Below are 27185 nucleotides of genomic sequence, written 5' to 3' on the forward strand. Positions count from 1 at the left end.
GAGAATTCAGAGAAGAGCAACAGAAGTTAAGAGGCTGAAGAGATTGAAATATGAGCAAAGATTACCAGAATTTAATATGTACAGTTTGGACTAAACGATGACTAAGACATATGATAACAATCTACAAGTATTTGAAGGGTGTAAAATATTAAGACAAAAAAAAAAAGGATTATTTTAAGATGTTCAAAGGGGTAAAATGCAGCGAGGAAAAATTTCAGCGTGAACCACAAAAACTTCCAGAGAACTGCATGTGCTGACTTCATGGAATGGAGCCTAAAAGAAAGTGGTAAGAAGCCTGCGGTTTCATGCAGGCCTGGGATCACACACAAGAGCACACTGGTATGGCTGACCAGCCAGGTTTCCTGCTCCCCAAACCGTGTTTTCCTGGGGCTTCTGAAGAGAGAGCTGCAGCACAGAGGATTCTTCTGGTAGCAGCAGCCTGCCTTCAGCTGCTATTTTTGTGGATCAGCCCTTTTCTATCATATGGCTGTACATGTACCGGTCCATTCGAGAAGCGTAGGCAGAATCAAGCTATCACCAATGGAATAATTAATCTTATTTTCAACTCACTCCCTGCTGAGGTGTGAGAAACACCCAGGGAAGAGTAGGGCTGAGGGGACACTGCAGAACTGGTCTCTTGGTGACCGTTTGCCCTTGGCAGCTGTCTTTCCCGCACACACTCCTGACCTGGAACCAGAGCAGTTTCACAGGTAAAATACAATGTGGGCCTGTAGCAAATTTGGTCATGTAGTTGTCAGAAGGTTCTACATGCTTCTAATGTTGGAAAACAAATGGCCCATCCAGAAAGGAAACTGAACATCACTTAACAGGGCAGTTCTGTAGAAACCAGACTAATGTAGGCAGAAGATCAAGGAAATGCAATAAGAATAGCATTTTACAGAATCTTGGCAAAGGACTGGAATGACATCTTAAGTGTTTTTCTTTTCCATTTGTCCTCTTCTTTCATTTCTATAAGTTAGTGCCATCACATGAAAAACTGTTTCCACATAGATTTTTTTCTCCACAACCTAAGAGCACTCAACACCTATTTGTCCATTCCAGTAAAGGCTGCAGATTTACACTGAATGCTTAGATGAATTAGCAGGTCTTCTACCATCCCAGTGAATCATAGTGGACTAGTTTAAGCCTAAAAATATTTAACTGTCTTGACCACTATTAATTGGGTTGGTATTTTTGCTTAGTAAGGACTTCTTTACTGTTTACAGCTTGTTTTGCGCTCTTAATAGTTATTGACAGGAGGAGTGAGGACTACAGCTCTTGCTCCCTCTTCTGCCCTCTGTTCCTCATTTTTATTTTTGTGTGTATGCAAAACCATCATGCATGCCAGCTTGGGAAGCTGGCATCCCTCCTGTTAAGACCAAACTTACTCTCTGTTGCAGTATAAATAGTGCTTGCTTCCAACTTCAGAGCAGTACCCATGTTGCGTGCATTTTGTAGCTGGCTGGGAAGCAGGAGCTGTATTAAAGAGTTTTCCATGTATATGAAGATTTTATATTCGTAGCTTTACATTTGTTGACCGACTCGGAGCACACATCTGGGGATAGGCCTTTAAGCTTGTGTGATATTAGGGGGGTGGATTTCACTTCTGGTGCGGTTCAGTTTAAGAAAGTCCTACTTCACTGGCATGTGTAGGAGAAAGAAAAGCAAATGCCATTCTTTATAATACTCCAGATATAAACCTGGGAGCACTCCCAGCTTTGGCAATCCTACATTATCTCTAAATCACTGGAAGAAGAGGGGGAAATTGCACCAGGTGAACCAGATGTATTTGGAAATGTCATTTAGTTTGCTAGTCTGGGTTTTTTTATTTGATAAAAGCACATTGTTCTGCTTTGTATTAGTACCTGTCTGGGCAAAACCAAGACCAGTTCATTACAGAAAGGACACAGAGGAAGGAAGCTGAAGGGAGGCTTAAGAACGGACATTTTGAGTTACAGAGGCTAAGAACCACTGCAGACTTGCTGGCAGTATGTGAAGTTTTACCATAAGCAATTAGTCCTTGGGCTTGTGAAAAAAATGTTCTCTTAAAGTTACAGTAGAAAGACATAGCTGTTTTCCTTAGATCCACTAGGACAGTTATCTTCCCAATGGAAAATGCTGGTCCATCTGCCTCAGTTACCCCTTGGGGAATTGCCTTGCCCATCTTTGCTTCTCTGGGACTCATGGCCTGCTAAACCTTGGAGAAAATGAATTACTTTATCCTTTTGTCAGTTGCATTTCAGTTTCAGAGTTGGGATGGTCTGCTGGACACGCTCAAGCAAATGTTGCCAAGAGGGATGCTGGGTTTTAGGGTTGTGCTGTGTTGCTACAGATCATGTCACGTCCATGGGTAAACAGTCCAAAAATAAAAGTAGCAAATGATGCAAAAAAGGAATCCAGTTATATTTTTATATCTCATTAAGTTTCGCTCCTCCTTCTGGTTTTATTGGCAGAGGTATCAGGGGAGTATACATCTCTGTCTGAGAAGAGGTGAAAAGAGTTGCATTGGCTGTGTGGGCGGACATGTTTTTGCCCCTCTCCTTTTTTTTTCTGCTGCGGCAATTACATGGGAATGGGCTTAGGCTCTCATTTGTGGACATCCTTATTTTATCATGTATAGAAAACACCTGTTGATTTAAGAGTAGTTACTAGGATCCTACCCAGGGGTTCTTTATTTAGGTACACAGCTGAAAGGGCTGCTGCCCCAAGCTGTTATTTAACAGAGCAGATTACTTGCTATTGCTGTGAGCCAAAGGTATAGGGTATAGGTGGGTGGACTCGTTTTTGAACCCTGAACTTTCCCTGTGTGGTGGTGACAGATGAGTAGGGTGGAAAACAGGCAAGGATCGACAGACACCAATCTTGTGTCACCATGTGCATGTCCCCAGAGCTGTGCATTAGCTTGATCGGTTCCTGCAGAATACTGGCTACAAGAGTAGCCAGTACACCCCTCTATTTAATGTGAGGCTAATAGCTAATTTATAATGTTATCTTTTGTTATTTTGGGTGGTCCTTGGCTGCCTACCCTACAGGAAATAGCTAAGATGTGGTTGGACGATTGTGTTGGAAGTTGACTGTGCTGTCCATTCAAACACTCAGGGCAGTCAGGGCAGGAGGGGAGGTGGGAGAGGTTATTGCAGGCCTTTGGCTTTTGTACACGTAAATGCACTGAGGAATTCCTGCTATGTGTTTTGTTGTTTTTTTTTTCTTCTTTTTTTTTTTTTTTCCTTGCTTTGTGCTTGAATCCTCCAGTGTGCTCAGCACCTAGGTTGTAAATGACTTCTGGAAATGAATTATGGCTGCCAGGAGTGCTAAAGCCATCTCAGATTTGTGTAAGATACAGTTGGGTTCTGGTCCAGATAATTTTTCTGGCTTTTAAATTGGAGTGGTGAACCTTCTTCATAGGTTCATCCATAGTGAGTGTCTTAGTGCTGCCAGATTTTGATCCTGAAAATAATTGTTTTTCAGACAGAAGCTATGGGTTTGATAGAAGGGAAGTTATGACTCTTTTTATAGCCATAATCTTGTGCTGTAAGAATTCTGTTTGTCTCACGTCCCTTACTTAGGATTTCTGTGTAGTTATTTATGCCATTCTTATTGCATGCAGTAAGGGGCATGACTCCCCAGTGCGGATCTGCAAACATGGTGATGCATGGAAAATTTCAGTTAGTATTTAATGAACTTCTTCGTATATTCAGTACGAGGATGTTGCTGAGGATGCAAGCCTTGGCAAGTAGACATATCAACTGTTTTGTTTTGTTGGGATTTTTGTGTGTGTGTGTGTGTGTGTGTGTGTGTGTGTGTGTGTGTGTGTGTGTGCTACTTAAAGCAGTGAACTTAAGCACACTTGAACTAGTAGCTGGAGAAAACATATGATTTCCTTAAAGTCATTTCTGGAAGCTAGTATTGTAAGATGGCCTTGCAAACACCAAAGAATGAGGTATTCCCAGTGAAAGTTTTAAACAAAAAAATCTTAATTAAAGAAATCCTTTAGTATGTACAAGCTATGACTATTCTTCCTGTGAAAACACCAGTGTTTCTATCACTTCACTGAAGGTCTTTTTGTACAGTAGACAAAGGCCCATAAGGAAAACAAAAGGCTTTGTATCTGGGAATTAAAAAAGGAGTATATTCTTTGTTCCAAGTAACCTATACTGTTAATTCTAAAAATGAAATAGAATATTTTTCTAAAAGCTTAGTATGCAGCTTGAGCATTTCCATGGAATGTCCTTTACTATTCACTGACTCACTCCCTATTCATTTATAGTTAATATATGGCACTTTTATTGTGGTTTCTAAAGTATGGAGGTTATGTGAGTCAGATGCAATTTAGAATAGAGATTATCTTTAAATAATCAAAATCATACTTTGCCAAAAATACTTAAAAAAAAAAAAAAGATAGAAAGCATTCAGTGTTCTCAAAATGAGAAGTGCTTTTAGAAAATACTTTTTTCAATAAATAAGGGGGAAGAAGTGTTATGTAAACCTAAGTGCTTAGCAGATATCCGTTTACTTCCTCCAAGGAGACAAGGGGTTTTAAGATTTTCAGAGCTCATGAGAAAGGCACATCCTTGAGTACTTGCACCAAGGACATGATGGAAACATTTTTCCTTGAAAATCTGCAGCATGAACACATAAGGTTGGAGGTGGCACAAATGATAAATTTCTTGAAGATTTTAATCAAGGGCGTTTTGGAGAATGTGGACGTTTGGATCTCTCCTTAAAAACAGGAAAAAAAAAATCCCCCTAAACAAGTACCTCCCTTTCTGCCCTTCCTTTTTTCACTTCTTTCTTCTTCTTATGTCAATTATGGTTTTCATAAGTTTTTCATTAATGATATGGTGTTAGTAAGGGCAATTGTTAGTTTTTTTGCTGTGACTTTGAAGTCTCTTTGTTGTGACAGCTGTTAGGCTGGCGTTTCCTGGACATCAGTGGTGTATTATGATAGCTTGCCTGCTTCCCTTCTTTCTGATGGATTTTCTCAGAAAGGATAGCAGACTGGCAGACTCAGATTCCTGTATTATAAAAGCAGGAGGTGGATCATAGTGCACTGTAGTTGACAGAAATGTGGAGATCCAAAGAATTATCAGCTTTTTTTGTAACATAGTTAGCAATGTGATCTATAAACAGAATCAAAAAGATCTCAAAGTTAGAAAAGCATACATACTTTTGCTATTTTTTTTTTTCAAATTTAATGCAGCAACAAATGCTGCTGGACTATCAAACTGATACTGAATGTAAACAGAAGCCACATTATAATAAATGCATATTTTTTGCTGTCATGAAAAAACATACTGTTGGCTTAAAAAAAGTCTAAACGGCCTGGCAGAGACGATGTATTTTCAACCATACATCAAGTCTCATGTTTTTTAATTATAACAGGATTTTTTTCCTCTGCTGATCTTTTTTTTTTTAATAACCAAAGGGACAAATATGTCTTGGTTTTCAGCTTTAATCTGGTGCTTTGTGTACTCTGATGACCTCCTAATCACACTCTCTGTGACATGTCAATCTACTGCTATGGAAAGTGGGTGATCTGGGCTGTCATGAAAGTGATGATATGCTCATATATCTTGTGCACTTAGGACAGAAAAGTTCAAAGAAATGCATTAACCAAATGAATGAAATGTTACGGGAACCCATAATTCAGCTACTGAGTGTCTCTCCCAGTTCATGACTGGTTTTTTATCTGTGTTGTGACTTTAAATGTGAGCACCAGGTGTGAAGATTTCTGTTTACCTCTATTTCAGCAAAAACAAACACAAAAAAATTCAGAGCTGATGCAGATGATGATATGTAAAGATGTGCGGTGGGTTTAGTAAATAGTCATGGTGCATATGTCTAAACAAGGAAGGAGATTGTGGAGTGCGGTATTAGTTTATAATGCTCTCCTTTCATTACTATAGAACCATCTGCCTCATTGGCATGTTTCTTAAAATTTTACACTTTGGCTTATAACCTTCAACACTGTGGTGGAGTTTCCTCTGCTGAGTTAGTGGAATCATCTACATCACAAGGTAAATACTGTCAACATCTACAGCAAATTATTTTTCATCCAAACTGAAAGATATGACTGACCTTTTTTATTAAATGAAGAAACCATTCTAGTATGTAATTTGAGAGGCATGACGTAAATGTGAGTCTTGGGGCAAGGATCTCTTCTCTTGGCACCAATATCAGTTCCTCTGTGGTCTTAGATGCATTGCCCAAATGTTCTACATGGAATCTCCCATCTGTAATGTGCAGATAATGCCACTTGCCTCCCTGGTGAGGATTACAATGGTTAGTTAATGTTTGTAAAGTTCTGTGAAAATGCAAAGTGTTTTATTAAAAAATAAATAAATGGATAAAAATTGTGTTCCTGCTTGATGTCCTCAGTAAATTGAAGACTGTGTAAGTGAACGTTTTCACCTTCACAATCCAGCACCTTTTAAGTAATACTTCAATGAATTGGATGTAGCAGTATGCCACTGTGGAAGTGTGCTTGTTTGAAGAAAGCACAGTCCAACATCGTAAGTGCACATTCCTTGTTTTCCCCAAGGAACATTGTCATCATTTAACACTTATTACTGAACTTTTCTTCTGAAAGTTTTTTCTAAGGTTTATCTTCACCTGTTTAGTTTGATCAAATAGCTAGGAGATTTAGATTTATGGGGCTGCATTTCAATCCACCCCAACTTACTGGAAATCCTGGAGCAAGTCAGTTTGGCACCTTGAGAATGATTCTTGACAGATTCCTTTGGACATGCCCAATGCTCTACTGAATATTGTGATGAAGAATAGAGAAACTTGTCCATGGATACAGACTTAGAATCTCTGTTCAGCATTTGTAATCTATAAATTGGTACAAGGTTCGGAACAGATCTGTGGTATGCCATGTACTTGTAAAACATGCAAACATACAGAGTTTTAATCATTGGCGTGCTTCAGTGAATATGTGATGGTGGTTTTAAAAGTGGTGAGTGTTTCTTTTGATGCATGGTTTTGGATGAAGGGTTAAAAGATTAGGAATGCCAAACTCAGTTTTTTAGGTCTCTTGGGGTTTTGTTTTGTTTTGTTTAAATTATAAATGCTTTATGAAGAAAAGGAACTTGAAGCTCCTTGCCTAGGCTGATCTTCAGTTGTGGTGTGGATACTTTGAGGGTATAAACCACAGAGGAAGTTGGGATAAAATAGCTACTTAAAAAGAGATTAAGGGATTTACTTCAGTGCCTCTATGGGATGTTATTTAAAGGGAGAAGAACCCACGTTTTTGTATTGCAGATACTTTTATTGGCTGTAGGTTTTAACCTCTTGGAAAGATTCTCACATCTTTCTATCAGCCAATTTTGGGAGTTTATCCAGATGAGTCAACAGAACTATGCATTGCACTTGATTTCTTGGTAATTTTAAAAGCTTTCAGTGTCTTCTCTGACAGTGTAACTCTCTAGTCTTTTGGCACAGATGGCAAAGACAATAGATAACTGTATTTAAACACTATTTTCCAGAGATAAAAGAAATTGAAAGTTGAGGTGTGGAGGGAAGAAGGCATTATATAAAAAGAATTCAACAGAGAATGATGACTCCAGTTCAGAAGACTCGTTAAACTCTTTGTGGTTAGTTAATTTTTTCCCCTGTTGAGTTATATTTGGGACAGAAACTGAACTTTGTCTTCCAACTTGCTTGCCAGCTACGATCAGTGGGGACATAGCGCTGTTAAACTGTACAAGTTTGCCGACACCCTCAGAATTTTACAATCACAGGACTCAATAGTGTATTTTTATAGAAATTTTTGGTGATCTTTCATGGTAACTGATTTCTGTGTGACAGTTTGAGGATGGCATGAATTGGGGCAGTTGAGATGGGAAGCTCAGTGCTGTTACCCCTTTCAGTAGGTGGAGTTTTTTTTTGTGTAGTTCCAGAACAATACTATATGCCAGTTAGTAAACATTGTAATTGAAAGGGTTTTCTCAGTTGGCTCTTATTCACCTATATCTGCCTATCCTGTATGATAACACCTTCAATCTGCTTATATTTTCTTTCCCAAAAGCTTTACTCTAGATTTGTTCTCTATTTGTACACATTTATTTTATCTTTATCAAATATCAGCTCAGTATTTCAATAATAGATCCAGTCATGCCTGAAGTTCTTAAAGTCCATTTTCAGTAGTGGATTGTCCAATTAGGAGAACATGCCCTCTGCACTTCTGCAAGGCATGATTTATTTTAGGATTAGAAGTACAGAAAGTCACTTTTGAGAATAAGTTACTGGTGCCTACATAACTTTTTTATTTTAAAAAGTCAAATATTGGAAATTGTAAATTGCGACTGATTTGTTCTTCTAAATTAAAGATGGCCAGGAGGTGAGTTTGAACATCTTACTCTTGATCATCCATGCATTTCATTTGCTAGCACTCTGTGGGGTTCTGCTTTGAACTTTCTTAACTAATTCTGCCCAAGACCAGTCTGTTGTAGAGAGAAATTAGCTCTGTGCAGTGTGGATTTGAGCTTGGCATTGTCATGTAGGCTTAGGAATTGAGATTAGTCCCAGGTTCTTTTGTTTTAAAACTCTTTTCTGTTATTGTTTAAACATTGCCTCTGTGACCCAAATGTTAGTCTAGAGAAGAGGAGGCTCAGCTTATAGCTCTCTACAGCTACCTGAAAGAAGGTTGTGGTGAGGTGGGAGTCTGCCTCTTCTGAATAACAGTGATAAGACGAGAGGGAATGTGCCAAGGGAGGCTCAGGTTGAAAGTTAGGAAAAATTTATTCTCCAAAAGAGTGGACAGGCACTGGAATGGGCTGCCCAGAGAGTTGGTTGAGCCACTGTCCCTAGTGGTGTTCAAGAAACGTGTATATGTGGTACTAAGGGACATGGTTTAGCGGGCAACATTGGTGGTAGGTGGACGGTTGGAGCAGATGATCTTGGAGACCTTTTCCAACCTTAATGATTCTGTGATTCTATGATTGATGCAGAAGAATGAGGTAGTTAAGAATGATATAGGCTTTGCTGACAATTCTTAAGGTGTTGCTGAAGTGAAAATAGTACTTGGTTCTCTTCTGTGCCTAATGTGAATTTGGAATTGACATTCTAATACACTGTTTTTTTGCTGTGTTCCTTCATCAAGAAGGCACAACAGCAGCAGATCTTGTTGACTTTTAAGATGCATGTGAGTACGTTCACTTTGATGTTACTGAGACACTACCATTTTGGGATACTCTACTGAAGTTAAATGAAGACTTCAAGACTTCTCTGTTGTAAAGGGTATACTGCACCACTGAGTTTGTGAACTAATGGAAGCTCTCCTTTTCTTTCTGGACTCTCCGATTCCAGCATCAGTCAAGACAAAATAGGTGTCTAAATAACCAGATGTTTGCTATCAACCTGCCCCCATGGTTTGTGATGATTTATGCTTGCTAAGAATCTGCCTGATAAAGCTGAATCAAAATATGAGGTTTCTCTGCTGGCCCTGGCACTTCACTTTTGTTTATGGTCTTGGTCTTGCATATGAGAAGGCAGAGAGAATTTGATTAATGCTGTGATCATTGTTGCCTTTTTACTTGTCATATTTCTGGTTCTTAGTCTAGGTTGAGTGTTTGTTAATGGGCTCCTTTGGAAGGCATTTGGTGTTAATAACATTCTCTTTCTTTAGAGGTGTTTAAGAAATGTTAATAAGAAATCGATACAATCCAACCCCCAGTGGTTTCTATCATGTAGCTTTTTCTCATTTGTAAAATTTCATTCCAGTTACTTTTGCTAAAAGCAGCCAGTTTTAAGTCTACATATTAAGCCTTCATATTTTTGGTCAAGAGTTTGGAAACAGAAGTGTGTGATACCCAGAGAAATATACATATATTTTTTTCCCTGTGTAAAGCAAATCCAACTTGATGGATTAGGTGTTTTTAGTTTTTATATGTGGGATAGTAGTGGTGTTGGAAGAAAAACAAGTGAAAAGGACAAAACCTGTGGATTCAGACTGGCAGTCAGTGTTCCAGAAACCTTAAAGTATTCTTTGAAACTTCTGGAAGGTTTAGCTCTGAAGATTAGGGCTCAAAAATGCAAATAAGAAAATAAATGTAGGAATATTTCAGGTTAAATCTTTTCAATCTGTTTTTCCTCATGCTGCCTTCCAGCATCCTGTGTTTTCTCTTTGCATTCCATTCCCTGAAAACCTTTTCTACTTTAAGGAACTGTTGAAATGCTTATTTATGATCAGCATAGTATTCAAAGTTCTCCAGCTTTTGAGGTACTGAAACCAGTGCTATGCCCTTCATTTCTAGCTCTACAGTTCCCTAAAACACAGAGAGAGGTAAAGATGAGAAAAATAGCTCCTATGCACATATCCTGTAGTTTTTGTTCAAAATGCCATAAATGTAATCCAAACCCAATCTGTTTCTGAAACACAAAAAGCATTTTAAAATGCTCCTCAGGACTGACAGCTTGTATGAAGATTCCATCCCTGCATAATTTAAAGCATCAGCTGTATCTTCCCCTATTCCCTCACCCCAAGTTACCTGAAAATGAGTTTTGTAATGAGTTTTGTAACTTTAAACAGAGGGCTACTGGATACTGCCATAAATTTCATTCCATATATTAACAAAACCTATATTTTTTAAACTAGAACTATTTTTTTAAACACAACTAGGCCAAATGCATTTGAATAATATAAGTAGAGATAAATAAACCAGTGTAGCTAGAACGCACTTGGCCTCATATTTACTATCAGAACTTTTAACATGGTTTCTTGTGCAATGCTGATACAGAGTTGTTATTTTTGTTTCTGAGACATGGAATTGTAGCACGGTTGCTGCTTGCTATCTGTAACAGCGTATCAGCAGTCTATGGGTCTATTACCACAAACTCTCCCTGTATACTGTATGCACCAAGTCATCATGGAGAGATCTATCTCAGCCAGTTAGAAAATCTTTTATGCTTTTCTCTCACTCTCTGGGGAAAGAAGTAGAAAATTTTAAGTCTTGTCTGCATTGAAGTGAAGTTTCTTTGCTTATACATTAAAGCATCACCTGTTTATCTAGGGGAACTTGAGAACAAACAGTTCTTGAGCTGGCAAAGATTTGAACTTCGTGGATCCGTTTTGTACCTTTAAAGAACCCTTTTCAACCAAACACTTTCTTGAGTAAAAATATGCCATGAACATACTGTAAAATGGGAAATATTAAGACTGGGCATCGTCATTTCCTGCTGACATGACATCTGAAGGGCAATTTAGGAATATAGTCAGGCACTGCTTTTGGGGTTACCTTTTGGCAGTGAAAGAAGAGGGGAAATAGGAAATACGAAGAAATCACCAGCTATGAGTGCAGAAGTCAGGACAAGATGTAGTGAAGCTCAGAAGACAGCAAAAGAACTTGCAAACAAGTGTGCGCAAATACATCAGAGAAAATTATATTTAATCATCGTACATGATAATGTTGACACTAGTAGAGATTACATTTGGTTTTAGAGTTTTTAAAGAGTTTACCAAATTTTATTACCAATTTCCTGGTGTTTATAACATTCATAAAAGAATGCCTGGTCAAAGCAATGGAACCTCAGAGAATACTGTCCAAATGGTCACTTGCCTTATGTCAACTCACTTTACTCAAGATGGAGAACAACCATGTTCAAGTCCTTAATTTGAATAAGGTCTTGTCCTGGAGCCTCATGTGTCTCAGGTGAAAGACTGTGCTGTTTTAGCTGGTTTAGTTTTTCATAAAAGACTTGAGAGAACTTAGATCTTTTCTGATGCAAAATGGGAAAAAAAGAAATCGTAAAGTTTCACTGAACAGGAAAAATCAACTCATCTAGAATATGCTGAAGCCATGCTTTCAATATTGAAGCAAAAAATATTTCCTAAAATGGCTATATTTGAGAGCATAGGAAAGAGTCCCAGCTTCTTCTGTACTGCTCATGAGGATTGTAATCAAAATTCTTTAAACAGCAAAATTGTTGTAAATAAGAACTTTTGTTTCCTCCAGTATTAAGTTACAAGGACCTGGTAAGCAAGAGAGAAAATATCTAAGCTCTCAACCTTACACAAATTTCTTGAAGAGGAATCTTTATAGAGAACTCTAATAGTTTCTGATGAGCTATGTATGAGTGCAAAGTGCAAGGTCACGGATTTGCCTGCAGGATCGGGATATCCTGATCTCCTGGGGAACAGTGAAACTTTTCATTCCACATGCACTGAAAATTGGGTAGTGTTTTCCCCCACTGATACTTTTCAACGCTGTTACTGTTGACTATATTAAGTACAAAAAACTGCAGGCAACTGCAATTTTTTTTTTTTCAAGTGGAAGTCATCTCTTTCTAAGAGGTTTCCATTCATGTTAATAATCTACTTCTTCAGTGTTGTTCACTTTGTTGGCATTCTGTGGTCTGAAAACATGGCAATGCAGTTCTAATATTCCTTGATCTTACCAAAGTAGAAAATAACCTATCTAGGCACCATTTACTGCTTTTTTTTTTTTCTTTGTTAAGGTGTGCTTTTACTCCATTCAAAAGTACAATTAAGAAATGGTTAGAGTTGCGATGAGAAGTATTCAGAATTATAGGACTGGAAAAATCAAGGTAGAACATTTTATTTCAGAGGGGAGACTGGCAGTTTAAAGTCCTCACTTTTCTTTCTTACTGTTGTTATCTATGTACAGTGCTTTTATAGCTGAATGCTGAAGGAAAAATCATTTTTTTTGTATGTTTGATAGGCCTTTGGTTGAGGCACTTTTTCTCCCTGGTATATGTATTTCACGTTGTATGTTGATGCCTCACACAGCAATAGCAAAAGGAGAAAGCAATAAAGAAAGTGATAAAATAATGATTGTGGGGGGAAAAAAATGAAGACATTTATAAAACTGTGAACATTTGTAGAACATCTTTGGGGAAGCAGTGAAACCCAGATCTCTGCCTTGCTGATTTAAAAAAAGGGACTAGATTTTACATGGATGGCACATCAGTTGACTGTATATTATGACGTAAATGGATGTTGGGGGGATGTGTGATATTTTATAATGGCAGAGGAACGTGTATTAGACCTTTTATTTCTGCATATGCTAGTGTTTTTGTCATAGGTATTGAGTTTATCTTGGCTGATCCATGCGTTTAAAGTAAGAGTGTGTTTGAGTTTTCTTCTTATAAACAGAAATGCATTTCTGATGAAATTATATTTCTCTACTACTCAGGATTTTTAGATTCAGAAAAAGGAAAGCATAAACTAAATGAAAAAGACATATGGGTTGTCTAATGGTAAACTTTCAGAGCTCTATTTTACACTGTACTGTAAGGCTTTTGGAATCTCTTTGAGGAACTGTTATCATTATACCTCTTTATTTATGCAGTTGATGCTGTGCATTTCAGTATCTCATCTGTCCAAAAGGCATCCAGAGCAGTAGCCGTCCCACAAAAATCTACAGCTTCCATTTCTGTGGATATATTGTGTCTTGGGAAGCAGGAATAGGAATAGAAAGAGAAGAAAGGCTGGTACATATTTAGATTTCACTTTGGTTTGGAGTTGAGATTTTGTGTTGAGTGTTCCCTTAGGAAATGAAGTCCTGCGACCATGATTCTATGACTTCTTCACTGTAACTCATTTCTCCATGACTGCTTGACCAACCTGATCTCCTTCTATTAATGAGTGACCCGCCTGGTGGATGAGGGAAAGGTGTATGTTACTGTAGCCTGTCTAGACTTCAGCAAAGCCTTTGACACTGTCTCCCACAGTATTCTTCTGAAGAAGCTGGCAGCGTCTGGCTTGGATGAGTACACTCTTTGCTTGGTTAGAAACTGGCTGGATGGCTGGGCACTGAGAGTGGTGGTGAATGGAGTTAAATCCAGCTGGTGATCGGTCACGAGTGGAGTTCCCAAGGGGTCGGTATTGGAACCTGTCCTGTTCAGCATCTTTATTGATGAACTGGATGAGGGCATTGAATGCACCCTCAGTATGTTTGCAGGTAACACCAATTTGACAGAAAGTAGCGATCTGCCTGGGGGTAGGAAGGCCCTACAGAGCAATCTGGACAGGCTGGATAGCTGGTCTGAGGCCAATGGGATGACATTCAGCACGACCAAATGCTGGGTCCTGCACTTTGGCTACGACAACCCCAGGCAATGCTACAGGCTTGGGGCAGGGTGGCTGGAAGACTGTGTGGAGGAAACGGACATGACAATGTTGGTCGATGCTTGGCTGAGCATGAGCCAACAGTGTGCCCAGGTGGTCAAGAAGGCCAGTGGCATCCTGGCTTGTATCAGAAATAGTGTTGCCAGCAGGCACAGGGAAGTGATCATCCCTCTGTGCTCAGCTCTGGTGAGGCTGCACCTCGAGTACTGTGTTCAGTTTTGGGCCCCTCACTACAAGAAAGACATTGAGTCCCTGGAGCATGTTCAGAGATGGGCAATGAAGCTGGTGAGGGATCTGGAGCACAGGCCTCATGAGGGTGCCCAAGGGAGCTGGGATTGTTCAGTCTGGAGAAGATGAGGCTCAGGGGTGACCTTATTGCTCTCTAAAACTACCTGAAGTGAGGTTGTGGTGAGGTGGAGGTCGCCCTCTTCTCCCATGTAAGTAGCAATAGGATGAGTGGGAATGGTCTCAAGTTGCACCATGGGAGATTCAGGTTGGATGTTATGAAATACTTCTTCTCCGAGAGAGTGGTCAGGTGCTGGAATGGGCTGCCCAGGGAGGTGGTGGAGTCACTGTTGCTGGAGGTGATACAGAAACATTTAGATGTTGTACTGAGGGATATGGTTTAGTGGGAAATACTGGTGATAGATGGACAGTTGGACTGGATGATCTTGTAGGTCTTTTCCAACCTTGGTCATTCTATGATTCTAACATTGGCTTTTGGGAGTGAGCCAGCGTGAAACACAGCATTCAGTGAAGGGCTCCTGAAACAGCATCCAGCCTCTGAGAGCAAGATACTCACCACCTGTCTGACACATCTCATACATCATGTAATATAAAAAGAAGAAACATAATTCTTCTGAAAGCAATAACGTAATAGACTTTATCTTCGTTATGTCTCAGGACTCAGTCCTGTGCATGACTTTGGAGGATTTGCCTCTGTGCTCAGCTCCCTTTCCTTGGGTGCTGACTTCCTGTCCCTATCTTGCACCCACTGAGCAGTCCTCATGGCAGCTTTCATCATGCATTTGCCACCTCCCTCTGTTTAACTCACCACTGCCCCAAAAGCAAAAGCCTAATTTTGTTGGTATTATTGAGTGGGTGGTCCATTATTAAATACTTTTTTCTTCATCTGAAGACCTGTTATTCATTCTGGGTAGAGAAGTTTGGCCTCAGTCACGTTTATCTACCTGTGTCCATTTCAAGGATTTCCATTTTATTGATGTTTCCATTAGAGGAATTTGAAGAATGTTCAATTACATACAGGCCATGAAACGTATTTACTTTTTTTTTTTTTTAATAGTTTGCCAACTGTTCCCTGCCAAACTTTAAACTAGGCTTATGACTCTTAGATTTTTTTTTTTATAACTCCTCTATTGTAATATATACAAGTAGTGTGCACACAAATAAAAGCTCATACCATAGCATTAGAACACAGTGCTAGATTTTATCTGGAGGATTATTGCAGGCCTGTTTCTAATTTATATAATGTTTTCATTAATAGCAATACCTTTTTAAAATGCCCAATAAAATAGTGTAGCATTAGTTTAAATAGAAATTTCAGTCATTTTAGATATCCTCCCATCGTAACAGGTCAGGCTTTTAACAGATGTCTCAATAACTTTGCTATTAGCAGGAATATTTCATGAATTAAAATCAAGCCTTTTTGTCTCTGTCACTCATTTAAATGACCTACATATTTGGCAGATGGAGAAGACTTGCTTGTGCATTAGTTCTGATGGGTAGGGTTTTTTCAGTTGTGTGTTTTTGGAGGAGAAGGATTTAACGTAAGTTAACATCGTTTATTTTTTATTAATATCATACTTCAGTTTCCCTTTGCAGAAATATCTTATTAGGCACATCTTTCCTTTAAGGCATAGACAACATCTAGGACATTTCTCTTGGGCACCAGCCTTCTGTCTTAATGTAAACCTTTCAGTGAAGCAGTGGACAACTTTTTTGCAAGTGTATGCACTAATGGAGTTGAAGTAGAACGTGTAATAATTCAGTCACTGAATAGGCTCTAGATAAAATCTGAGACCTGAGCCTTCCCAGGCCTTTCTGGCTGTACATTTGCCTGATTATGTCTTCTCATTTCTCTTCCTGGCATAGTGAGTGTTTCAGCATTATGCTAAGGGTTGCGCTTAAAGCAGCTCACTGACATATTGTTATGCCAGCGCATGTTCCTGTGTCCTTCAAAGAATTAAAAAGGACTTCTTGAGATGAAGATTTTGTTGACTCATATGATGACAGCAGAGCTTGAGGTGTGCTGTGAAGAGTCAAACTACAGAGAGGGATTTAGTTGTAGATTTGGTCTGTTTGTCTGGTGCAAAATCGTTGTCTGATGTCCTGAGAGATAGTACATGCAGAAATGATTGCTTATTATTTTTGTTGTAAGTTTGATTGGAATGTAACTAGTTACACAAGCAAGTACAAAAGCTCCACACATAAATGTGCTGCCTGAGGAAGCTATATATCCCACGGTCATTAATCAAGAGATAAAAAATGCAGTGGGATAGAATGAAGTTACTTGAGAGATACATTTGACCTGCTATCCCCAACCTTTTTCTTCTTTCCTGATGTGTACTATTGGGGTAAGTCAAGGAGATGCTAAGCTGCTGCGATTTCCATTGACATCAGTGAGGGCTGCAAGTTCTTAACATTTCTTCACATCAGACTGTTTGAAGTCAAGTGTATCAATATGGTCTGATTCAATCAAGATCAAATTCAATGCCATTTGTCCAACAAATTAACAAAATAAGTAGTTATGGGCAATAAATTGATATTTTATTGGTGAAGATTCTCCTTGTTTGCACAAAAGTTTAACTTTTTCTTTCCTGTGAAAGCAGTCTACATGTTAACTACCAGGAGATCTTTCCCAGTGATTCCAAACCATAAGAATACTCCTGGGATTGAAAAGAGAAATCATAAAACATGTTATTTTATCTTAAGCTTGTCCTTTCCCAAATTCTCTGCTGTTCCAGTGAGGAGGGATGTGGATGAAATACGTGATGGTGATGATGATACTACTGACAATTATGAGAAGAAATACTGCAAATTTCAATGCTTAACTAAACTAATTGCTTAGGATAATCTAAATAGATGCATACAAGGGTTTGCCTTCTTAGAACTTTAAGTCTTTTTGTATTTTGTTAAGATAGAAGCTGAAGTCTGTCTGGTGGCCTAGTTCATTTTAAGACTTACTATTCTAAGGAACTTCCAGTCATAGAGGAACTGCCATCATTCTGCTTGGCCTGCTATTCTATGTGCTTTACACCTGTGTCATATCAGAAGAAAGAGGCTGAACAGAGAGTGTATACCTTTTCAAAGGAAAAACATAACTGTTGAGGTAGAACATTAAGTCATGGGGTTAATCATCATCTTCCTGCATATCAGTGTTCTCTCTTAAATGGAAAAGGAGATTTTTGAGTTATTAGAGGTTTTCCTGTAACAGGAATTGGAAACACAGTCCCATAGAACACCACTGGATGTTTATTATTTATGTTAAAAGTAAAAAAAAAAAAAAAGTAATTATACCCTTTTAGCATTATCTTTTAACTCTTTTTCTTCTTGTGCAAAAAATGACCTTAAGGAGTGAGAAAGACACTTAGGCAGAGACAACAGGGGAAGGGATGTGGTACATCCTGCTCCCATTAACACTGTCAATTAGCACCATTTATCTTGAAATTTGTCCAGCTTGGAACACAAAGAATGTACGTCAGGGTTTGGGCCAGACAGAAACATAGAAAATGATGGTATTTGTGGAGACAGTAGCCAATGCGGGGGAGAGAGCAAAGGCACACAGTAATTCTAAAAAGAGCTGCATTTTTTGTGTGTGGAAATTTGATTATAAGATGATTCTTTCAACATAAACACAATTCTCTAAGGACTTATTAATGCTTCAGTAGTGTAGTGGAAAGACACTAGTGCAGTCCGCTTTAATAGCTTTCTGGCTTGAACCCCAATACATAATGTTCTAGTAATAGTTTATGGGTGACTACAATAAATTGGTAGCAAGTGTTTTCCATTTTTTGGCTCTTCTTATCAGATCTGCTGGTGGAACATTTTGTTCTGAGAATATTGCAAAGGCAATTGATCTGCTTTGGATGTGTGCTCAAGAGTTTTGTGTCTTTTAAAATATATGTATACATGAGCTTTTTTGTCTTGTTCTGAGATGTACAGTACAAAGCTGGGGGCCGATAAAATGTTACAGGGGATCTGAACAGTTGGTTAAACCCAGCAGGACTCCACCTACCCTAAGTAATGTTCTGTGAGTACTGCCAAAAAGGCAGAGTTTTCCTTCCCCCCTGCCACTTCTCTTCCCAGTACTGTCATTGTTCTGGTCTTTCCATGCAACAGTGGAAAATTTGTTTGTGTCCATGAAGGAATAAAGATCTTTCACACAGGTTCATTTTCAACCCAAATGTCTTTTTGAAATAGAAAGAAACGTGGGATTTTTTTGCACTTCATGGTGAGGGAAAGAACCATCTGATTAGAGATGGGCCTAATGATCACCTTTGATTTCTATTGGACTTGGGGCTGAACTTCTCTGTAATTACAGAGAGAGATTCCACAGCCTCTATTATGCAGGAGCTGTCCCTCTTGGTCTTCAATTAATTCACAGCTCCAGATCATCTCTGTGGTGAGCCTATCTGAAATATGCTGCTTTCATCTCCACTCCCACAACTAGAAGATGAGTCTGGTAGCTGAACCAGGCCAGAAATGTCTAGCCAGTTTCTGTCTGTGGGTCAGCCCTATTGCCTCTGGATTTTAATCCTCTGGATCTGACGAATGAAGTCAAAGGTAAAGAGTGTTGAACAAAAAGCAAACATTGCCTACAAGCTGTTGAGTTGTGCCACTGAACATCCAGCGCTCGTTCCTAGCTCCATTTCCTTTCTGTAAGCAGCTAGTGTGCTGGCTCTTTGCATGATCACCCAGCATAGTTTGTGGATGAGACTCAAAATGAAAATGGGTACATTTCTCTCAGGTAACATTAAACACATGGAAAATTAAAGGACAGCCAAATACCTCCTTCATTCCTTTAGTCTTGTTCATGTACTGGAACATTTGTTTTATATAAATGTTATATTAGAAAAATACTGGACTTGGGGCAAAAATCAAGCCTTAAAGAATGTAAACTGAAGTCTGGAGATCTCAAAAGCACAGAGTGAATAGATACTTGAGAAATATTTGAAGTAACAGAATGTGGACTTTGCCTAGTTAATGTTAAAAGTATCCCAGATGACAGCAGGGGAGTCAGTTTGGTTGTCACATAAAGCTGCAGAGAGAGCTGGAGATGAACAGAGAGTACTGAAAACCTGGCCCTGAGACAGGAAATGGAAGTGCGAAGTGAGTGAGGGTGAGAATTGGTGAAGGAAGTTAGAAACAGAGAAGTGCAAAATGAGGGTTGCCATGCCAGAACCATTTGTATTGGTAAGTATTTACCTTATCATAAAAGCATGTTATAAACTTACTGAGGGAGAAAAGCATCTTAATAAAAGGGCATTTGAGGGGCCACAGTGGTGCAGTGCTAGTTTTAAGCAGATCCCATCCTCTGGTTCTGCTCTGCTTTCCCTGTCCGTTGTGAACAGGGAGGTTTTTTGTCTTCCTTTCTCTTTGTTTCTTTAACTGAGTAAGATCACACAGTCATCACCTTGGGGGCACTGCTCTATAGCAGTTGGTTCTTCTTATTTTCCTAGGAAAAAAACAACTAATGTTCAGATCCTGTTCTAGGAATCTGTTGCATATTGCATTTGTGGAAGAGCTGCAGTTTTCTGTCTTTCATCCTCAGTAACAGAGAGGAGGCTTCAGGCATTGCTGCGTACAATGCGTGAGCTTTCTGTTTCTCTCTGCAAACAGAAATATATCCCATTTCCTGTTGGGGATTCTGGGCAGAGTCATCCAACAGATAATTTCCTGTAGTAAACATTGCAATAATTAGAGTTACCGTTCCAGAGCACTGAACTTCAAGTATCTTTTATTATTGCATCGCAGAAAGCATACAAGAAGCAACCCCAGTCAGATGCAGTTATTGTTGATCATTTCAATTGTGTTATGGCAAATAGAAGACCTGAAGAATGCCGTTAAAATATATGTGCAAGACCAAGCATGCAACTCAAGGCAGAAGTTGAAGAGGCTAATTCAGCAAGAACAGTTAAAACTCATTTCCTTTAAAAATTAAAAAATAAAAAGCTTTCTTGTGCTTCTCTTCTTTGTGAAGCAGTTTAATTATTTTTATTTACTAGCAGGTTTTTAAATTACCTTAGGAAGATATTCACATTACAGACAACCAGTAAAGTCTTGTATAATAGATAATGCTAAAAAGAGCATCTTATTTGAACTGAGAAATGTTGTGATGTTGAGAATGCCCTGCAAGAAGACTCAGTGAGATTTGGTTCAAATTATCTGCCCTGGCTAATAGAGGACAATATTTCAATCATTTTACTTTGGATAGGTCTGAAGCAGAGAATTAGAGGGAGCATGATCTATTTAAAAATAAAACTGAAAGTAGAAAAAAAAATCTTGAGATATACCTTTTACATCTAGTGTATTTCTTTGTATAAAGTGGTCTACTTACAGTGCTGTTATGTGTTTGGAATAAACAGTAGAGTGCTATATTTCACTGTAGGGTCAGTCCATAGAACGTGCTGGCTCTTGGCTCAGCTGTTTACATTTTTTTGAAAAAGCTCCCATCTGTTACATCAAACTTGTTAATATAGGTCTACAAGATATAATAACATTAATGCTCTAAGTATCCAAATGAAATGTCAGAGTCCGGCTGCGTACACTGAATTCAAATGTGGTAGTGTCCTGAAGCCACCCCTTCTACTAACAGGCCATTTAATAATCCATGTAAGTATCTATAGATGTCTAAGTCTTCGAAGGTCTGTCAGGGGCCAGATGTACAAACGCGGTTATGACGTCAAATCCTCACAAAAGCTTTTCTACCATGGTAGCATGACCACATAAAATTTGGCCTTGATTTTTTTGGCTCTGAAGCTACAGCACCAAAGGACCTATTTAAAGTGAAAATAGGCTTAGTAAAGGAAATCTCGGAGCTTTATGCTGCTCCCAGTAAAGTTAAAGGCGAATGATCATATAAAAAGAGTTATACCTTACTTCCTTATGTTGTTTTGCCATTCGTTAGAAAAACTAATGAACAAAAAAAGAAACCAGCAGCAACAACAAAGGAAACCAATGCTTCGTGATTTGGTTTGGGTTTTTTTTCCTTTTTTTGTCATGGTTTGCTTTGTTTCAATTTAATACATAACTGAGTCCTTGATATTTTTATTTCTTGTATGAGCTACTGTAATTTATTCTTATAGTGGCCATCTGACCAGAATGAAGATGTATGCCCCCCGTTTTGATCCTTGTAGTGATGGAGGGTGAAATGTAAGTTTGTTATATTACCTTTCTTGTTTCTACTCTTTTGTATCCATGGTTTTTTAATTTACATTGCATTGTGAATGAAAACCCTTATCTTCTGCTGTTTTTTTTCCTGCCAATCAAATTTTGCATCAACACAAAAGGTTTGTTCTTCAGTTCGTGTTTAGTATTTGGTCACGTTCATTATGAGGTGCATCTAGAATACACAGATCACATAATATACATAAAATATCATTTCTCACTGCTTTTTCCTTGATATCTTGTTATTAAAAGCTATTTTTTAGTAGATAGAAACCCAGTCTATGCATAAAACTGCCTTCAAATGAGCTTTGCACATCTAATCATATGTATTTTTATTCCCAAATGCTTGGTGATCAACAGTAATTTCAAGTAGAATGGTTATAAATCATATTACTCATAAACACAATGCAACTGGCTAAATAGAACCAAGCAGAGGGTTAATAGTCCAATAATAATTAAAATAATCCTCTTCAATTCAGTAATAACTTTGGCCACCTGCCTTCATCCAGCCCCCAACACCACCCTCAGTCCTCCTTACAAAAATATTCACATTACAGACAATCTTGTGTAACAGATTAACATAACATATCTGAAACATTACTCAGATTTTTGGGCAATGGCAATCTGAACATGTTCAGAAGTTAAGCTTTTTTCTCAGATGGCATCCTGCTGTTAACTCTTGACTTTTTAAATCGGTGGGGCTTGGTATAACTGGAATGCACTGCCTGTGGTATCACATGGAAGATTTCTGTGAGTGTGTGTGTTGGAGCAGAAATACCACATGTTACAAGGGGTTTGTGTAGATAGTATTGTAAGGACTGAATTTCTACCATCGCTTTCTGATTCGAATGGCTGCGATGCCTACTTGATGTTTGATTTTAGTCATGATAGTGGGTGACGCAGAGCTGGATGCACAGTTGGATGTGTGAGGTAAATTTCAAAAATGCAAGTTTTTTTTCATTGAGAAAAGGAGAAAATGTAATCTCATCAGTTCAGAAACAGTAATGTGATCACCCAAGCACAGGGCTGGAAGTTAGGAAACCTTTTTTCCTTTTGTTCTTTATCTCACCCCGAGTTGTTTTTTGGGTAAGTTTTTCTTGCTTGGAGAGCTGGAATTTCACCAGGGACATTTGTGATGGAAAGTGTTTGAGGCACTAGTTGTTGTAGTATGATACAGTTTTCAGTCATTGTTCCTCGTTTTAGGTGACCAGACCTAGAAACAAAATAACTCTGTTCTAACAACATTAAAGTCCCATTTTTTTGTTACAGATTTCATCTTGTCCATTGGTAAAGTAATTGGCCTCTGTAAATAAGTGCTAAGTACACAGTCGAGCAATTTTTTCTAGTACATATTGTAATTCTCATTTTAAAGTCACCTAATAAATATTGCCTTTTAAATAGAGCTATCTGGATATATCAGGCATATATTGTACTACACACACATGCACACACACACACACACACACACACAAAAAAAAAAAGGAAAAAAAGGCTTTGTCATTTGAAAGAGACCATTTAGCTTTTGAACATATTTGCTCCACACTAAACAGTAGATGTTATTCTGAGACAAACAGAACATGGTCTATATCCTTCTATTGGAAACTGTTTTATTTTGTCTGAATACTTCACCCCCTCCAACTACCTGCCCCCATAACAACAAACAGATTTGGCTAATATGCATTGTAGGTAAATTTTCAGGCTATAATATAAATTATTAATTTAATAAGGTTAATATTTAAATAACTTTTTAATCATTAACAAAGGTGGAAAGTTCAGAGTTAAGATATTCTTATTCCTCCCTGCAAAAATAAACATTAACAAATCAGTCTAATTCCTATGCATAATGTAGGTTGGTCTGGTTTGGATAGTTCACTTACAGTAGCAGATGGCTATGAAGATATTCCTCTGGCACAGAATTATGATTACTTTCATGCCCTTAAAAAATTGTGCAGAAGTGTTATTGACAAGTTAGTACCTGAAGTAAGAACTATTATCATTATTAGCAAATGGGTTCTTAAAAGATGCTTGTCACTGAGTCAACTGTTTGTTTTCTCATCATTTTATCTTGAGAAAGAGTAGAGGCCGCTGAGTGTTCTTGTAATAGGTTTTGTTTGTTGAGCATAGCTCTCTTTGGAAAAGGCAGATCAGGTCAATAAATTGTGCATGTGTAGAAGAAGGTTCAACTTTGTTCCTAGGAAAGGCTGTTCCTCTTCTTTGGCCCTGGAAAGTCCTTCTGCTCTTAAATAAGTGAGCTTATTGATGGGTCATCGCAGACATGTTGCAGGATGCAGCAGGAGTCTTTGGTTGGAATCCTAACACCACCTCAGCCATAACGCATGAGCACTGGTCTGCAGCTGCTGCTGTGGTTATCGATCTTCTCGTCTGATAATATAACCATTCGCAATGGCAATACCAGCACTACTGTGGGAACTGTTAGCTTGTAACTTTCATTTGAAATAGAGACTTGCAAAATTGAGAAACAGGAGCCTGATAGTAGACCCCCAAGTCCGCTCTTTGGATTTACAGAGACAGAGATACAAGCATTTCTGTTCTTTACAGGTTATTTCAGCCACAGCCAGATTCATTTTTGCTGGGATTCAGAGGTACTTCCTTTTCTGAATACTAGGATTTGTGATCGCAGTCTGATAGCAGACTGTTATGATCTTTCTTTGAAAAATCTTGTTTTGATGTTTGATGTGTGTTTTATTTATAACCATTACTTATATTGTGTCAGCACCTTGAGTATTCCTGTTGGGGTTCCACTGTGTGCTCAGTGCTGTACTAGTCTCAGCTAGATACAACAATTATTTAGTGCCATTTGCTCAGAATGCTAGTAGCTCAAGAAATGGTGGCCAACATTTAGCATGCCCAGAAGCTAAGAAGCAATGAGTTCTGAATGTCTGAATTGTCAGTATATTAACTGGTCTAGCAGTATGCACCTAACTTTTCACGTGTGCACTAACTAATCAACATAGATAGACCTTGGCCTGCTGTGGCTTTGCATCTGAAAAAAGATATCAACGGAACTCTGAGGAGATCTACTTTGTGCTGTGATAGGGCTATACATTTCACTCACTTTAACAGCTGGCAATTAGTCATGGCATCTGGGCTATCTCTATTGACAAAGGAAAAGGAGAGGCTTCTCTGGAGATTGACTTAGCCATGTATACAATATAAGAGGGAATTGCACTCTTGAGATGGTCACCTCATTCCAGTAGTGGAAGAAGCAGCCTACACAACAGTGTATGTTGCTATGGCCAAAGTTAGGTAAGATTAATTTACTCTTAATACCTCTGTGTTTTGTGTGTGTGGTTTTTTTTTTTTTTTTTTAACTGCTTCAAAAGGAAAAATAATCTAGTTCTATTTGGTTTTGCTTCATCCTGTGTATACAGTACCTTGCAATTCTTAATGCTAGAGTTATGCAAATGCAAAGCAGTATGATGTTTGGAATTGCTGAGTTAATGCAGCAGATTAATATTGGGATTTTTGTTGTGGCCTTTATATTAATTAACAGATAAGAAGGAAGGCTTTGTTGTTAAAGCAGTGGATTGTAACTTGTGATGAAAGTTCAACTCTCTGTCACTGATTTCCTGAATAACTTTAAGCCAGCCAATCCAACCTCTGCATCTCAACACAACTGAAAAAATAGTCCTTCCTCTTTCACTCTTGGTCTGTCTTGTCAGAAGAGTTCTTTCAAGTGACGACTGTCTCACAGTTTGTATCCCTGCAATGCCTCGAACATTGGTCTTCCTGGAATCTCTAAACTTTACTGTAATATAAATAATTTATTAACTGAAAAAACAGTTTTTTATGATATATTTCAGAAATTTGTCTGATTTAATGTAAGAGGACAAAAACCTGGATAATCCATTGACCTATATTAAATGGGGAAAAAAATGAAGATCTGTGTATGTTTGTGGAAAATATTTATAAAAGTCATACATGTAGGTCGTACGTGTATATGTAATGAAACAATAGTGTAAAATGGATCTCACGTTTTGAGGGCTAGAACTTCAAGGAACAGATTTTTACTATGTAAAGTATTTGTGCTGATAATTTAAAAGCTCTAGAGCATAATAAGCTTAATTCTTTAATAGGAATGAATTGAAATGATTTTTGACTCTGATTGATTTAGGTAAAATTACAGTAAAGATTAGTTTGATCTCAAAATATCCATTTACTTCTACTGAGGACTCTTCAATTTAAATATAGAGTCTCTTTTGAATTGTTTCCTTCAGACCTTAATTTAAGCAAACTTTATTCTATATGATAAGTGGCATTTTCATAATGGAGTTATCTACTATCTTGCAGAAGAGTTTCCAACATGGTTTTAATCCAAATACTGTGTACTGATGTATCTCAGCTAAGATTTTTGCTAAATCAAACTGTCTTGATGTCCTTAAAGCAGGATGAATGTTAGGACTAAAAATGCCCTACTGATCTGAATGTCTCAGTCTTTGTACTGATTAATCTCATAGTTATTTTTGTAAAAATATTAATTTTTAATTAGATCCATTCTTACTGCTTGGTTTCTATGTACTAATTTTTACTTGTTAATCATTATGAAAAATAAATACAGTATCTGTAACAAATGATAGAAATTATGGGAAAAAATAAATGAAAAAGTAATGTAAGGATTGGAGCTGTATTGTGGGTGTCACATTTAGTACTGTTTCAAGTGTGTACTTATAACTCCCCTTACGTTTAGACCAGAAGAGCCTATTGCAGCCTGAAGGAATTATTTTGTGTCCAGAAGTCGCTGTAAAGTGGCAAATATTGAATTTTTAATGTCCCTCGCTGAATATAACTGAGAAAAGTACATTTTCAAAGATTTTTCTTTCATAGAGGAAATGTGAACTGAAATTCTGTATTGTGTTTTAGGATGTCAGTGTTGTACATGCGTTGGAATAATTTTGAGGAATTCAGTAAAGTACAAGAATAAAAAGAATGTGAAATAGGCTCCATTTTGTTTTTGTTTTGTTTCAAAATAAAAAATAGTTTTGAATGTCACTTCACAAAACATCAGCTGAAGAAAGTTAGAGAAGCTTTGGAAATGATGGCAATAAACAGCAAAGGTCCTTTTGAAATAATACTTAAAATACTTCACGGGTAGAAAAAATGCTTTTGCTGTGATCATATATTTTTGCAGAAGACAAGTCTTGTATTTTCTAAAACCTAAGCATCTGTCTTAGCTACCTCCTAATAAAGGATTTATAGATATATTGACAAAATGCACAACGGAAGTATAAAAAACTAGAACACATTGATTACTAACAATAATCCTGAATTTTTGGTGAACTTTCTCTGATTAACTGGAGTACTGTGTACTTCAGAGGCACCTGGAGGCGTCTCTTGCTGGAAGGTTATCATCCTTCCTTCAGTGGTATATTGACCTGTTAGACAATCTCAGAAAAAACTAGTTCTGATAAATGGGAATGACTGACTTGTTAGAGATCAAGGGCTAGAGTTAGGGTTAAGGTAGGAGCGTTTTCTTCCCTCAGAGGAAAGGTTACTGTTTTGGTTTGTTTCGAGGGCAGTAAAAGGAGACATTACCTGAAGTGGTTCAAGTAATCTGAAAGTTAAGAAAGGCTGAAGCCATTAGACCAAATCCATTCTTCGTGTACTTCCAAGGTAGTAAGAATTGCACTGGAACTGCTTTATGGGCCCTTTCACATAGGCCTTGCTTAGA

At 38.0% G+C, this 27185-nt stretch overlaps 1 protein-coding gene across 23 annotated transcripts in view; it reads left to right on the forward strand.

Moving 5' to 3' along the window:
- ZBTB20 (zinc finger and BTB domain containing 20) overlaps positions 1–27185 on the forward strand; it is a 470842-nt gene that overhangs the window by 23817 nt on the left and 419840 nt on the right. Inside the window, exon 2 of one of the 23 annotated variants that reach the window (XM_021398438.1) lies at positions 21415–21481. The exons of the other annotated variants lie outside the window; for them this stretch is intronic. The gene's annotated coding sequence lies outside the window, so the exon portion shown is untranslated. The remainder of the gene's footprint in view (positions 1–21414; positions 21482–27185) is intronic. 23 annotated transcript variants of the gene reach the window in all.

This window comes from Numida meleagris, chromosome 1 (genome assembly GCF_002078875.1).
Source record: "Numida meleagris isolate 19003 breed g44 Domestic line chromosome 1, NumMel1.0, whole genome shotgun sequence".
Lineage (NCBI taxonomy): Eukaryota > Metazoa > Chordata > Aves > Galliformes > Numididae > Numida > Numida meleagris.